This window comes from Symphalangus syndactylus, chromosome 6, assembly GCF_028878055.3.
Source record: "Symphalangus syndactylus isolate Jambi chromosome 6, NHGRI_mSymSyn1-v2.1_pri, whole genome shotgun sequence".
Taxonomy (NCBI): Eukaryota; Metazoa; Chordata; class Mammalia; order Primates; family Hylobatidae; genus Symphalangus; species Symphalangus syndactylus.
In genome coordinates this window covers 45911283-45927655 of record NC_072428.2, presented here as the reverse complement: position 1 = coordinate 45927655, position 16373 = coordinate 45911283, and the positions used below count along the sequence as shown (strand labels likewise).

At 43.9% G+C, this 16373-nt stretch overlaps 1 long non-coding RNA gene across 2 annotated transcripts in view; it reads left to right on the top strand.

Annotated features, from left to right (window-relative positions):
• LOC134736882 (uncharacterized) overlaps window positions 1-16373 on the top strand; it is a 145338-nt gene that overhangs the window by 22676 nt on the left and 106289 nt on the right. The gene's annotated exons all lie outside the window — the stretch shown is intronic.

The following is a 16373-nucleotide window of genomic DNA, read 5'->3' as shown; positions in this document are numbered from 1 at the left end:
CAAACTCCAGAGCTCAAGCAATCCTCCCACCTCGGCCTCCCAAAGTGCTGAGATTATAGGTATGAGCCATCATGCTCAGCCTAATCCATTCTTCCTAATGTATATTAAACACCCACCATATGCCCGAAGTTGTGTCAGAACATTGAGGAATTAAAAAGAAAAACTGGGCAAGGGCCTGGCCCTCCAGAGACTTGGAATCTGATAGAGGTCACAAAATAAGCATTTATAGTGTTGGAACAAGGTTCTCTGTGTTAGGGTCTACTACAGGGGAGTGTGCCACATGCTCTGGGGCCTTGATTAAACACAAAGGACTATAATTTTCTCTCCTGTGGGGCTACCTAGACCTTGGAGCAGCAGCCAAGAGATGTTCAGGCAGCTGAGACTTTCATCACAACCAAAGTTCTTCTGCCACTCTTGGACCTAGGATAGGAAAATTGATGGACTCTCTGCCTTCAGGCAGCTCCTGCTCGGGCAGTGTGTGGTAGAAGAGGCACTTACTTTGGGTGAGGGTCCACTGCCCCTTCCTTTTTTCCATGGCCATCAGGTAGGCCATGTGGTCCTGACCACAGAGACCCTGACAGAGGGAGAAAGAGGAAAAGGCCAAAAAACAGAAACCATGAAGAAGCAGAAAGACTCTTAAGGTGACCTTCATGAAACCTTGCCTCTGGAATTCATACCTTGGTATAATCCCCTCTCCTTGAGTGTGGATGTGGCCTGTGCCTTTTCTACCTAGCAGAATATAGTAAAGGTGGTGAATTGTATGTGATTATTGATTATGTTGCGTATGATATGAATATTAGTGCTGTCTTACTGAACTGCTCTCTTGGCTTGGAGGAAGCAGATGGCTATGTGGGAGCCCCACGTGCCAAAGAACTGTGGGCAGCCTCTAAGAGTTGAGGGTGGCCACTGGTTGACAGCCACCATGAGACTGAAGCCCTGAGTCTTATTAATGCAACCACAGGAAACAGAATTCTGCCAACTGAATTCTGAGTGTGTTTGGAGCAGATCTTTCCCTAGACCAGCCTCAGATGAGATCACAGCCTTGGCTGACACCTTGATTACAACCTTGTAAGACCCTAAGCAGAAAATCCAGCTAAGTCAAACCCGTACTCCTGAACCACAGAAACTGAGATAATAAACTTGTGCTCTTTTAAGCAGTTAAACTTGTGGTAATACGGCTAAGCAGCAATAGTTAATTAATATCCTAACAGTTAATTTCTTTTGCCTTCCATTAGAACTGCAGGAGAAAAAAATGATCGTAGGGAAGGGAGATTGGAAGGGAACTCCAGCAACCTGTATGAGGAGAAGAAAGTGACTAGGGAAAGGACTTTTGCTGTGAAGCTCTACTACCACGTTTGTTCATTCATTCATTCATTCATTCAGTTAAAGATGCTAAAGTAGAGATATGTGTCTCAGCCTTCAGGAAAGGCTGTTGGCATGTACTGACTTGTGTCTCCCTGTATTAGTCTGTTTTCACACTGCTTTAAATAACTACATCAGACTAGGTAATTTATAGAGAAAAGAAGGTTTAATTGACTCACAGTTCTGCATGGCTGGGGAGGCCTCAGGAAACTTACAGTCATGGCGGAAAGGGAAGCAGTCACATCTTACGTGGTGGCAGGAGATGGAGGGTGGGGGAAATTGCCAAACACTTTCAAACCACCAGATCTTATGAGAATTCACTATCATAAGAACAGCATGGGTGAAACTGCCCCTATGATCCATTCACTCCTACGAGGTTCCTCCCGTAACATGTGGGGGTTACAATTCGAGATGAGATTTGGGTAGGGATACAGAGCCAAACCATATCAGTCCCCAAATTCATGTGCTGAAACCTTAACTCCCAACACCTCAGAATGTGATAGGGCCCCTAGTGGGTGTGGTGGCATATGCCTAAAACCCCAGCTACTTGGGAGGCTGATATGGTTAGGCTTTGTGTCCCCACTCAAATTTCATCTTGAATTGTAATTCTCAGGTGTTTAGGGAGAGACCTGGTGGGAAGTGATTGGATTACAGGGACAGTTTCCTCCATGCTGGTCTGAAGGTAGTGAGTGAATTCTCATGAGATCTGATAGTTTTATAAATGGTAGATTTTCCTCTACGACACATGCTCTCTCTTGCCTACTGGCATGTCAGACATGCTTGCTTCTCCTCCCACCATGATTGTAAGTTTCCTGAAGCCTCCCCAGCCATGTGGAATTGTGAGTCAATTAAACCCCCTTTGTTTATAAATTACCAAGTCTCAAGCAGTTGTGTTTTTTTTTTTTTTTTTGAGACAGAGTCTCCGTCACCCAGGCTGGAGTACCGTGGCGCAGTCTCAGCTCACTGCAACCTCCACCTCCTGGGTTCAAGCAATTCTCCTGCCTCAGCCTCCCAAGTAGCTGGGACTACAGGTGTGTGCCACCACACCTGGCTAATTTTTTTTTGTATTTTTAGTAGAAATGGGGTTTCACCATGTTAGCCAGGATGGTCTCGATCTCCTGACCTTGTGATCTGCCTGCCTTGGCCTCCCAAAGTGCTGATATTACAGGCATGAGCCACCTAGCCTGGCCCAGGCAGTTCTTTATAGCAGCCTGAAAATGGACTAATACAGAGGCTGAGGTGGGAGGATCACTCGAGCCCATGAGCTGGAGGCTGCAGTGAGCTATGATCATGCCACTGCACTCCAGCTGAGGTGACAGAGTGAGATCCTATCTCTAAACAAACAAACAAAAACAAAAATCTTGATAGGGCCTTTAAAGAAGAAATTTAGTTAAAATGAGGTCATTAGGAAAGGCCCTAATCCAATCTGACTAGGGTCCTTATAAGAAGAGGAGATTAGGACATACAGAAAGATAACAAGAATGCACCCACACAGGGAAAGGCCATATGAGGACAGCAAAAAGGCAACCATCTGCAAGCCAAGGAGAGAGGTCTCAGGGGAACCAAATCTGCTGACACCTTATTCTTGGACTTCCAGCCTCCAGAACTGTGAGAAAATAAATTTCTGATGTTTTAGCCACCCAGTCTGTGGAATTTTGTTATGGCATCTCTAGCAAACTAACACAAGTATAAAAACTACTGTAGATATTTTAAGCAGAGAAAGATTTAATATAGGAAGTTAGGTGCTTTCAAAATCATTGGAAAAGCTGGAGTAGCTGGAGTTGGGGCTGCCACTAGAACTAATGTGTTTAAGAATGCACTGCCTGTGGTCTGGGGACTGTGAAGCTGATGCCTCTTCTGTTGGCTCTGCCATGGCCATCATAGCTGCCTCGTCACAATTGAGTCAGTGAAAAGCTGAGGTCAACTGCCCATCTCAGGTGCCCATGATCTCAACTGCCAGGAGGAAATGGTAGTAGGGTGATGGCCTCCATCCCAGTTATACCTTCCAAATCTCATGTGAGGGCACTTAATTGAATCTAGTATCCCAGCTGCAAGGGATCTGAGGTTTTTTAACCTTCCAGTCTCTGTAGCACAGGAAGGCACAAAGAAAGGAGCGGGAAAGGACACTGAAGCACGCAGACATATCCAGCACAGTATGCTAGATATCAGATGAAAGCAAGTGCCCAATCTGTAGGTATTCAGAGTAGACACCTGAAACTGACAACATAATTTATTAAACTTCTCTTCTATATCAAAGGTATCACATGCATTAAAAAGGAGAGGATTTGTAAAGAGGATTTCTTTGGAAAAGTTGTGCAGTGAGTTGTACTTCCATCAACCCCGAGGAATAAAGCTGAGTGCTTTTCCTATCATCTCAGATCAAGAGAGAAGGGATTAAACAGGACCACCCTGAGAACTTGTTATGTATCTCCTGCCATTGTGGGGTGGGAGGGTCCATATTGGACTTTTGTCTGGCTTCTGCCCGGAAAATTTAAAAGATGGAGATGGTTTGATTAGATGCTTGAACCTTGGGAACAAAGGGGAGATGGTTGACCTGGCTTTTCTAGAGTTTGTTGTGAGCAGAGAGTGTGAATGTTTAAGAGCTATAGGATGACACAGGAGAAGTCAACTGGGAGAGGTGGGGAAGCACTGAGTTGAATAATTGAAATGTTAGCTAAGCTGAGAAGGGCAAAGTATGGCATTCTAGGTAGAGGGACCAGCATATGCAAAGGCTCAGAGGCAAAAAAGGGTCTAGAATATCCAAGGAAAAGTAAAATGTTCAATGTGACTGGGGTGTAATTTGGAGGCATGAGAAGAATAAGAAATTCACTTGGGGAAATGTCCTAAGCAAATGCTGTTTGTCCTTCGTCCTTTGGGAACTAGGGAATTATTGTAGAGTTTTTTTTTCTAATTAACATACTTTATTTTTTAGAGTAGTTTTGGAAATATAGAAAAACTAAGCAAATAGTATAGAGAGTTCCCACATAGCCTCCTACTTTCCCCTATTATTAATATCTTACATTAGCATGGTCTATTTGTTACAATTGATGAATCTATATTGATATACTTTTTGTTGTTGTTGTTTAAGACAGAGTCTCACACTATCATGTAGGCTGGAGCACAGTGGCGTGATCATGGTTCACTGCAGCCTTGACCTCTCTGGCCCAAATGATACTCCCACCTCAGCCTCCTGAGTAGCTAGAACCACAGGTATGCACTACCAAACCCAGCTAATTTTCGAATTTTTTATAGAGACTGGGTCTCACTATGTTGCCCAGGCTGGTCTTGAACTCCTGGGCTTAAGTGATTCTCCTGCCTTGGCCTCCCAAAGTGTTGGGATTATAGGCATGAGCCACTGTGCCTGGCCTTATATTGACATACTATTATTAACTAAAGTCCATCATTTATTCATATTTCCTTAGTTTTTGCCTAATGTTCTTTTTCTGTTCCAGAATCCTATCTGGACACTACATTTTTCATGTCTCCTTTGGCTTTTCTTGGCTGTGACAGTTTCTCAGGCTTTCTTTTCTTTTTTTGATAAATTTGAAAGTTTTGAGAAGTACTGGCCAGGCTTTTTGTAGGATGCCCCTTTATTGGAATTTTTCTGATGTTTTTCACATGACAAGATTGGGGTTGTGGGTACTATGGGTTTTAAAGACCATTTGACCTGTGTTTTACAAAAGTGATATGGGGCCAATGTGGAAGGTGAACTAGTTCAAATTTATTAAGTCAGTACCCTTTCATTTTCAAGCCCTGCAATGTCTTACCTTCACCATTATTAAAGAAACAAAACAAAGTAACTCACTCCTTAATGTGGCTCACACAGCTTTCCAGGATCTAGACCCAGTCCGCCTCTCTGACTTCATCCGCTGACACTCTTTTCCCTGTTCTTTATGCCAAGCCCGTGAGCTTCTGTTTCTTTCTCTTCTTTTTTTTTTTTTTTGGTTAAGAAATGGAGTCTCATCCCTGTTGTCCAGGCTGGAGTGCAGTGGCATGATTGTAGCTCACAGCAACCTCGAACTCCTGGGTTCAAGCAATCCTCCTGCCCCAGCTTCCAGAGTAGCGGGATAGCTGGGACCACAGATGCATGCCACCATGCCCAGCTAATTAAAAAAAAAATTTTTTTTTTGAGACAGGGAGTCTTGCTATGTTGCCCAGGCTGGTCTTCAACTTCTGGCCTCAAGTAATTCTCCTGGCCAGGTGTGGTGCCTCATGCCTGTAATCTCAGCACTTTGGGAGACTGAGGCAGGTGGATCACTTGAGCTCAGGATTCAAGACCAGCCTGAGCAACATGGTGAAACCTTGTCTATAAAAAAAAGTCTGGCTTGGTTCCAAGTCTTAGCTATTGTGAATAGTGCCGCAATAAACATACGTGTGCATGTGTCTTTATAGGAGCATGATTTATAATCCTTTGGGTATATACCCAGTAATGGGATTGCTGGGTCAAATGGTATTTCTAGATCTAGATCCCTGAGGAATCGCCACACTGACTTCCACAGTGGTGGAACTAGTTTACAGTCCTACCAACAGTGTAAAAGTGTTCCTATTTCTCCACATCCTCTCCAGCACCTGTTGTTTCCTGACTTTTTAATGATGGCCATTCTAACTTATGTGAGATGGTATCTCATTGTGGTTTTGATTTGCATTTCTCTGATGGCCAGTGATGATGAGCATTTTTTCATGTGTCTGTTGGCTGCATAAATGTTTTCTTTTGAGAAGTGCCTGTTCATATCCTGTGCCCACTTTTTGATGGGGTTGTTTGTTTTTTTCTTGTAAATTTTTAGATTCTGGATATTAGCCCTTTGTCAGATGAGTAGATTGCAACAGTTTCCTCCCATTCTGTAGGTTGCCTGTTCACTCTGATGGTAGTTTCTTTTGCTGTGCAGAAGCTCTTTAATTTAATTAGATCCCATTTGTCAATTTTGGCTTTTGTTGCCATTGCTTTTGGTGCTTTAGATATGAAGTCCTTGCCCATGCCTATGTCCTGAATGGTATTGCCTAGGTTTTCTTCTAAGGTTTTTATGGTTTTAGGTCTAACATGTAAGTCTTTAATTCATCTTGAATTAATTTTTATATAAGGTGTAAGGCAGGGATCCAGTTTCAGCTTTCTACACATGGCTAGCCAGTTTTCCCAGCACCATTTATTAAATAGGGACTCATTTTCTCATTTCTTGTTTTTGTCAGGTTTGTCAAAGATCAGATGGTTGTAGATATGTGGCATTATTTCTGAGGGCTCTGTTCTGTTCCATTGATCTATATCTCTGTTTTGGTACCAGTACCATGCTGTTTTGGTTACTGTAGCCTTGTAGTATAGTTTGATAGACTGGATTAAGAAAATGTGGCACATATACACCATGGAATACTATGCAGCCATAAAAAAACGATGAGTTCATGTCCTTTGTAGGGACATGGATGAAGCTGGCAACCATCATTCTCAGCAAACTATTGCAAGGACAAAAAACCAAACACCGCATGTTCTCACTCACAGGTGGGAATTGAACAATGAGAACACATGGACACAGGAAGGGGAACATCACACACCGGGGCCTGTTGTGGGGTCGGGGGAGGGGGGAGGGATAGCATTAGGAGATATACCTAATGTTAAATGACGAGTTAATGGGTGCAGCACACCAACATGGCACATGGATACATATGTAACTAACCTGCATGTTGTGCACATGTACCCTAAAACTTAAAGTATAATGATAAAAAAAATTTTAAATTAGCCAGGTGTGGTGGCCTTTATTTCTAGCTACTTGGGGGGCTGAGATGGAAGAATCACCTGAGCCCAGGAGGCTGAGGCTGCCATGAGCTGTGATCTGGTGACTGCATTCCAGCCTGAATGATGGAGTGAGACCCTGTCTCAAAAACAAAAATGAAACAAAACAAAACAAAAGATTCTCCTGCCTTTGCCTCCCAAAGTGCTGGGATTACAGTGAGCCATGGCATCCAGCCTTCTGTTTCTATTTCTTGAAGGTGCTAATTGTCCAGGTAGAAGATGATTGGGTTAGAGGAGGAGGAACAGATTAGAAAGTATATATGTGGTAGAATTGACAGGATTTTGCTGATTGGATCTATGATATTAAAAAGAGAGAGAATTTGAGCACCGTTCTGAGATTTGTAGTTCAAATGACTTGATCAACAGTTGTGCCATTTACTGAGATGGGGAATACAGGAGTTTGGAGGGGGAATATCATGAGATCACTATGACATACTGAGTTTGATTTGTCTGTGGGGTATTGAGGTGTTCTTGTCCAGCAGGAAGTTGGAAATCATGAGTCTTAAGTTCAGGAGGGATGTTGGAATAAGTGTAATTGGCAAACAAGAGATTGTGGCAGGGGCTGTGATTATTAATTCAACTGGGATAAACCCAAGGGCCATATTTGCAGTAATTCAAACCCTTGGCAGTAAACAGTCGAATGTGAACTTCAGGTCAGCAGAGAAATTAAATTTATTTTGGAGACTATCAGGCAAGAGGAGGCCAGGACTTTGGGGAGGATTTTGTGGTCTTTCTACTCTCCAGGCTTAAAACTAAATGCTGCTTTTCTACTAGAATGAAACTCTGAGACTTAAAAAGGCTGCTGTATTAACCAATTAACATAGCCTCAGAAAAAGTGACAGAGAGATTTGGGGCTTGGGCAGAATGACATAAACAGAAAATAGAGTGTTAGATAGGCCAGGTTATGATGAAATTACTCCCAGGTATGTTGTTTCTGTAAGGCCTTTTCTTTTCTTTTCTTTTTTAAAGACAGGGTCTTACTCTGTTGCCCAGGCTTCAGTGCAGTTGTACAATCGTAGCTCACTGCAGCTTCAAACTCCTGGGCTCAAGCAATCCTGCCTCATCTTCCCAAAGTGATGGGATTACAGGCATGAGCCACCATGCTTAGGCAGTTTCCCTGTAGTCCTTATGCCACTATATTTACATGTTTTGGTTTTTTTGAGACAAGGTCTGTCACCCAGGCTGGAGTGCAGTTGTTCTGGTGCTATCTCAGCTCACTGCAACCTCCGCCTCCCAGGCTTAAGTGATCCTCCCACCTCAGCCTCCTGTGTAGCTAGAACTACAGGTGTGCACCACTGCAGCCAGCTAGTTCTTTTATTTTTTTGTGGAAATGGGGTGTTACTATGTTGCCCAGGCTGGTTTCAAACTCCTGGGCTCAACCAATCCACCTGCCTTGTCCTCCAAAAGTGCTGAGATTATAGGTGTGAGCCACTGCATCCAGCCTATATTTACATTTAAAAAAATTACAAAAGTAGTACATTCATGGATGGCAGATGCTGTGGACTGGCTCACTCAATAACCATCCCAACTGCCTTCTCTGTTGACTTTTTCTATTATAGAGGCTGCAAACAACACACACAAATTCCCAGACTTCATCACAATCTAAGACAGCTGTGTAATATAATGTGATAAGTAAGCAGATGTCCCTGAGGTGGGCTTCCATTTCTGAATAAAAAGGCAAAGACTTGGGGTTGCTTCCAAGATGACTGAATAGGAACAGCTCCAGTCTGCAGCTCCCAGCAAGATTGATGCAGAAGGTGGGTGATTTCTGCATTTCCAACTGAGGTAGCTGGTTAATTTCACTGGGACTGGTTAGACAGTGGGTGCAGCCTATGGAGGGAGAGCCAAACCAGGGCGGGGCGTCGCCTCACCCAGGAAGCATGAGGGGTCAGGGGATTTCCTTTTCCTAGCCAAGGGAAGCCGTGACAGACTATACCTGGAAAACTGGTACACTCTGACCAAATACTGCACTTTTCCCAAGGTCTTAGCAACTGGCAGACCAGGAGATTCCCTCCTGTTCCTGGCTTGGCGGGTCCCATGCCCACGGAGCCTTGCTTACTGCTAGTGCAGCAGTCTGAGATCGACTTGCAAGGCTGAAGCCTGGCAGGGATAGGGTCGTCCACCATCGCTGAGGCTTGCGTAGGTAAACAAAGTGGCTGGGAAGCTTGAACTGGGTGGAGCCCACTGCAGCTCAGCAAGGCCTACTGCCTCTATAGACTCCACCTCTATGGGCAGGGCATAGGTGAACAAAAGGCAGCAGACAACTTCTGCAGACTTAAACATCCCTGTCTGACAGCTCTGAAGAGAGCAGTGGTTCTCCCAGCATGGTGTTCAAGCCCTGAGAACAGATAGACTGCCTCCTCAAGTGGCTCCCTGACCCCATGTAGCCTGACCTCCCAGTAGGGGCTGAAAGACACCTCATACAGGTGGGTGCCCTTCTGGGACGAAGCTTCCAGAGGAAGGATCAGGCAGCAATGTTTGCTGTTCTGCAATATTTGCTGTTCTATAGCCTCCACTGGTGATACTCAGGAAAACAGGGTCTGGAGTAGACCTCCAGCAAACTCCAACATACCTGCAGCTGAGGGTCCTGACTGTTAGAAGGAAAACCAACAAACAGAAAGAAATAGCATCAACATCAACAAAAAGGACATCCACACCAAAACCCCATCTGTGGGTCACCAACATCAAAGACCAAAGGTAGATAAAACCACAAAGGTGGGGAGAAACAGAGCAGAAAAGCTGAAAATTCCAAAAACTAGAATGCCTCTTCTCCTCCAAAGGATCACAGCTCCTCACCAGCAACATAACAAAACTGGATGGAGAATGACTTTGATGAGTTGACAGAAGTAGGCTTCAGAAGGTCGGTAATAACAAACCTCTCCGAGCTAAAGAAGCTTGTTGTAACCCATCGCAAGGAATCTAAAAACCTTGAATAAAGGTTAGACGAATGGCTAACTAGAATAAACAGTGTAGAGAAGACCTTAAATGACTTGATGGAGCTGAAAACCACAGCATGAACACTTCGTGATGCATGCACAAGCTTTAATAGCTAATTCAATCAAGTGGAAGAAAGGATGTCAGTGATTGAAGACCAAATTAATGCAATAAAGCGAGAAGACAAGATTAGAGGAAAAAGAGTAAAAAGAAATGAACAAAGCCACCAATAAATATGGGACTAGGTGAAAAGACCAAATCTACCTGTGATTGGTGTACCTGAAAGTGACGGGGAGAATAGAACCAAGTTAGAAAACACTCTTCAGGCTGCCCTTAACATTTTTTTCCTTCATTTCAACTTTGGTGAATCTGACAATTATGTGGCTTGGGGTTGCTCTTCTCGAGGAGTATCTTTGTGGCGTTCTCTGTATTTCCTGAATCTTAATGTTGGCCTGCCTTGCTAGATTGGGGAAGTTCTGGATAATATCTTGCAGAGTGTTTTCCAACTTGGTTCCATTCTCCCCGTCACTTTCAGGTACACCAATCGGATGTAGGTTTGGTCTTTTCACATAGTCCCATATTTCTTGGAGGCTTTCTTTGTTTCTTTTTATTCTTTTTTCTCTAAACTTCCCTTCTCGCTTCATTTCATTCATTTCATCTTCCATCACTGATACCCTTTCTTCCAGTTGATCGCATCGGCTACTGAGGCTTCTGTATTCTTCATGTAGTTCTTGAAACTTGGCTTTCAGCTCCATCAGCTCCTTTAAGCACTTCTCTGCATTGGTCATTTTAGTTATAGATTTGTCTAATTTTTTTTCAAAGTTTTTAACTTCTTTGCCATTGCTTTGAATTTCCTCTTGTAGCTTGGAGTAGTTTGATCATCTGAAGCCTTCTTCTCTCAACTCGTCAAAGTCATTCTCCGTCCAGCTTTGTTCCATTGCTGGTGAGGAACTGCATTCCTTTGGAGGAGGAGAGGTGCTCTGCTTTTTAGAGTTTCCAGTTTTTCTCCTCTGTTTTCTCCCAATCTTTGTAGTTTTTTCTACTTTTGGTCTTTGATGATGGTGATGTACAGATGGGTTGTTGGTGTGGGTGTCCTTTCTGTTTGTTAGTTTTCCTTCTAACAGACAGGACCCTCAGCTGCAGGTCTGTTGGAGTTTGCTAGAGGTCCACTCCAGACCCTGTTTGCCTGGGTGTCAGCAGCGGTGGCTGCAGAACAGCGGATTTTCATGAACCGCAAATTCAGCTGTCTGATCGTTCCTCTGGAAGTTTTGTCTCAGAGGAGTACCCGGCCAAGTGAGGTGTCAGTGTGTCCCTCCTGGGGGGTGCCTCCCAGTTAGGCTGCTCGGGGGTCAGGGACCCACTTGAGGACGCAGTCTGCCTGTTCTCAGATCTCCAGCTGCGTGCTGGGAGAACCACTACTCTATTCAAAGCTGTCAGACAGGGACAATTAAGTCTGCAGAGGTTCCTGCTGACTTTGTTTGTCTGTGCCCTGCCCCCAGAGGTGAAGCCTACAGAGGCAGGCAGGCCTTCTTGAGCTGTGGTGGGCTCCACCCAGTTCGAGCTTCCTGGCTACTTTGTTTACCTAAGCAAGCCTGGGCAGTGGCGGATGCCCCTCCCCCAGCCTTGCCAAGTCAATCCTAAGCCAAAAGAACAAAGCTGGAGGCATCACACTACCTGACTTCAAACTATACTACAAGGCTACAGTAACCAAAACAGCATGGTACTGGTACCACAACAGAGATATAGATCAATGGAACAGAACAGAGCCCTCAGAAATAATGCCGCATATCTACAACTATCTGATCTTTGACAAACCTGACAAAAACAAGCAATGGGATAAGGATTCCCTATTTAATAAATGGTGCTGGGAAAACTGGCTAGTCATATGTAGAAAGCTGAAACTGGATCCCTTCCTTACACCTTATACAAAAATTAATTCAAGATGGATTAAAGACTTACATGTTAGACCTAAAACCATAAAAACCCTAGAAGAAAACCTAGGCAATACCATTCAGGACTTAGGCATGGGCGAGGACTTCATGTCTAAAACACCAAAAGCAATGGCAACAAAAGCCAAAATTGACAAATGGGATCTAATTAAACTAAAGAGCTTCTGCACAGCAAAAGAAACTACCATCAGAGTGAACAGGCAACCTACAAAATGGGAGAAAATTTTTGCAACCTACTCATCTGACAAAGGGCTAATATCCAGAATCTACAATGAACTCAAACAAATTTACAAGAAAAAAACAAACAACCCCATCAAAAAGTGGGCAAAGGACATAAACAGATACTTCTCAAAAGAAGACATTTATGCAGCCAAAAAACACATGCAAAAATACTCATCATCACTGGCCATCAGAGAAATGCAAATCAAAACCACAGTGAGATACCATCTCACACCAGTTAGAATGGCCATCATTAAAAAGTCAGGAAACAACAGGTGCTGGAGAGGATGTGGAGAAATAGGAACACTTTTACACTGTTGGTGGGACTGTAAACTAGTTCAACCATTGTGGAAGTCAGTGTGGTGATTCCTTGGGGATCCAGAACTAGAAATACCATTTGACCCAGCCATCCCATTACTGGGTATATACCCAAAGGACTATAAATCATGCTCCTATAAAGACACATGCACACGTATGTTTATTGTGGCACTATTCACAATAGCAAAGACTGGAACCAACCCAAATGTCCAACAACGATAGACTGGATTAAGAAAATGTGGCACATATACACCATGGAATACTATGCAGCCTTAAAAAATGATGAGTTCATATCCTTTGTAGGGACATGGATGAAACTGGAAACCATCATTCTCAGTAAACTATCGCAAGGATAAAAAACCAAACACCACATGTTCTCACTCACAGGTGGGAATTGAACAATGAGAACTCATGGACACAGGAAAGGGAACATCACACTCCGGGGACTGTTGTGGGGTGGGGGGAGGGGGGAGGGACAGCATTAGGAGATATACCTAATGCTGAATGACGAGTTAATGGGTGCAGCACACCAACGTGGCACATGGATACATATGTAACAAACCTGCACATTGTGCACATGTACCCTAAAACTTAAAGTATAATAATAATAATAATGATAATAAAAAAAAAGAAAACACTCTTCAGGTTATTATCCAGGAGAACTTCCCCAACCTAGCAAGGCAGGCCAACATTCAAATTCAGGAAATACAGAGAACACCATAAACATACTCCTTGAGAAGAGCAACCCCAAGACACATAATCATCAGATTCATCAAGGTTGAAATGAAGGAAAAAATGTTAAGGGCAGCCAGAGAGAAAGGTTGGGTTACCCACAAAAGGAAGCCCATCAGACTAACAGCAGATCTCTCAGCAGAAACACAATAAGCCAGAAGAGAGAAGGGGCCAATATTCCACCTTCTTAAAGAAAAGAATTTTCAACCCAGAATTTCATATCCAGCCAAACTAAGCTTCATAAGTGAAGGAGAAATAAAATCCTTTACAGACAAGCAAATGCTGAGAGAGTTTGCCACCAGGCCTGCCTTACAAGAGGTCTTGAAAGAAGCACTAAACATGGAAAGGAACAACCAGTACCAGCCACTGCAAAAACATCCCAAATTGTAAAGACCATCGACGCTATGAAGAAACTGCATCAATTAATGTGCAAAATAACCAGCTAGCATCATAATGACAGGATCAAATTCACACATAACAATATTAACTTTAAATGTAAATGGGCTAAATGTGCCAATTAAAAGACACAGACAGGCAAATTGGATAAAGAGTCAAGACCCATCAGTGCGCTCTATTCAGGAGACCTATCTAATGTGCAGAGACACGTATAGGCTCAAAATAAAGGGATGGGGTGGAGCCAAGATGGCCGAATAGGAACAGCTCCGGTCTCCAGCTCCCAGCCCCAGCGACACAGAAGACGGGTGATTTCTGCATTTCTGCTTGAGGTACCGGTTTCATCTCACTAGGGAGTGCCTAACAGTGGGTTCAGGACAGTCGGTGAAGTGCACTGTGCGCGAGCCGAAGCATGGCGAGGCATTGCCTCACTCGGGAAGCGCAAGGGGTCAGGGAGTTCCCTTTCCTAGTCAAAGAAAGGGGAAACAGACGGCACCTGGAATATCGGATCAGTCCCATCCTAATACTGCGCTTTTCCAACGGGCCTGGAAAACGGCACACTAGGAGATCGTGTCCCGCACCTGGCTTGGAGGGTCCTATGCCCACGGAGTCTCGCTGATTGCTAGCACAGCAGTCTGAGATAAAGCTGCAAGGCGGCAACGAGGCTGGGGGAGGGGTGCCCGCCATTGCCCAGGCTTGCTTAGGTAAACAAAGCAGCCAGGAAGCTCGAACTGGGTGGAGCCCACCACAGCTCAAGGAGGCCTGCCTGCCTCTGTAGGCTCCACCTCTGGGGGCAGGGCACAGACAAACAAAAACTCAGCAAGAGCCTCCACAGCCTTAAATGTCCCTGTCTGACTGACAGCTTTGAAGAGAGTAGTGGTTCTCCCAGCACGCAGCTGGAGATCTGAGAACGGACAGACTGCCTCCTAAAGTGGGTCCCTCACCCCTGAGCAGCCTAACTGGGAGGCACCCCCCCAGTAGGGACAGACTGACACCTCATTCAGCCAGGTACTCCTCTGAGACAAAACTTTCAGAGGAACTATCAGACAGCTGAATTTGTGGTCTCACGAAAATCCGCTGTTCTGCAGCCACCGCTGCTGACACCCAGGCAAACAGGGTCTGGAGTGGACCTCTAACAAACTCCAACAGACCTGCAGCTGAGGGTCCTGTCTGGTAGAAGGAAAACTAACAAACAGAAAGGACATCCACACCAAAAACCCATCTGTACATCACCATCATCAAAGACAAAAAGTAGATAAAACCACAAAGATGGGGAAAAAACAGAGCAAAAAAACTGGAAACTCTAAAAAACAGAGCACCTCTCCTCCTCCAAAGGAACGTAGTTCCTCACCAGCAACGGAACAAAGCTGGATGGAGGATGACTTTGATGAGTTGAGAGAAGAAGGCTTCAGACGATCAAACTACTCTGAACTACAAGAGGAAATTCAAAACAATAGCAAAGAAGTTAAAAACTTTGAAAAAAAATTAGAAGAATGGATAACTAGAATAACCAATGGAGAGAAGGGCTTCAAGGAGCTGATGGAGCTGAAAGCCAAGTTTCGAGAACTACGCGAAGATTGCAGAAGCCTCAGTAGCAGATGAGTTCAACTGGAAGAAAGGGTATTGCTGATGGAAGATGAAATGAATGAAATGAAGAGAGAAGGGAAGTTTAGAGAAAAAAGAATAAAAAGAAATGAACAAAGCCTCCAAGAAATTTGGGACTATGTGAAAAGACCAAACCTACGTCTGATTGGTGTACCTGAAAATGATGGGGAGAATGGAACCAAGTTGGAAAACACTCTGCAAGATATTATCCGGGAGAACTTCCCCAATCTAGCAAGGCAGGCCAGCATTCAGATTCAGGAAATACAGAGAACACCACAAAGATACTCCTCGAGAAGAGCAACTCCAAGACACATAATTGTCAGATTCACCAAAGTTGAAATGAAGGAAAAAATGTTAAGGGCAGCCAGAGAGAAAGGTCGGGTTACCCACAAAGGGAAGCCCATCAGACTAACAGCTGATCTCTCAGCAGAAACTCTACAAGCCAGAAGAGAGTGGGGGCCGATATTCAACATTCTTAAAGAAAACAATTTTCAACCCAGAATTTCCTATCCCACCAAACTAAGCTTCATAAGTGAAGGAGAAATAAAATACTTTACAGACAAGCAAATGCTGAGTGATTTAGTCACCACCAGGCCTGCCCTAAAAGAGCTCCTGAAGGAAGCACTAAACATGGAAAGGAACAACCGGTACCAGCCACTGCAAAAACACGCCAAATTGTAAAGACCATCGAGGCTAGGAAGAAACTATAGCAACTAATGAGCAAAATAACCAACTAACATCATAATGACAGGATCAGATTCACACATAACAATATTAACGTTAAATGTAAATGGGCTAAATGCTCCAATCAAAAGACACAGACTGGCAAACTGGATAAGGAGTCAGGACCCATCAGTGTGCTGTATTCAGGAAACCCATCTCACGTGCAGAGACACACATAGACTCAACATAAAGGGATGGAGGAAGATCTATCAAGCAACTGGAAAACAAAAAAAGGCAGGGGTTGCAATCCTAGTCTCTGATAAAATAGACTTTAAACCAACAAAGATCAAAAGAGACAAAGAAGGCCATTACATAATGGTAAAGGGATCAATTCAACAAGAAGAGCTAACTATCCTAAA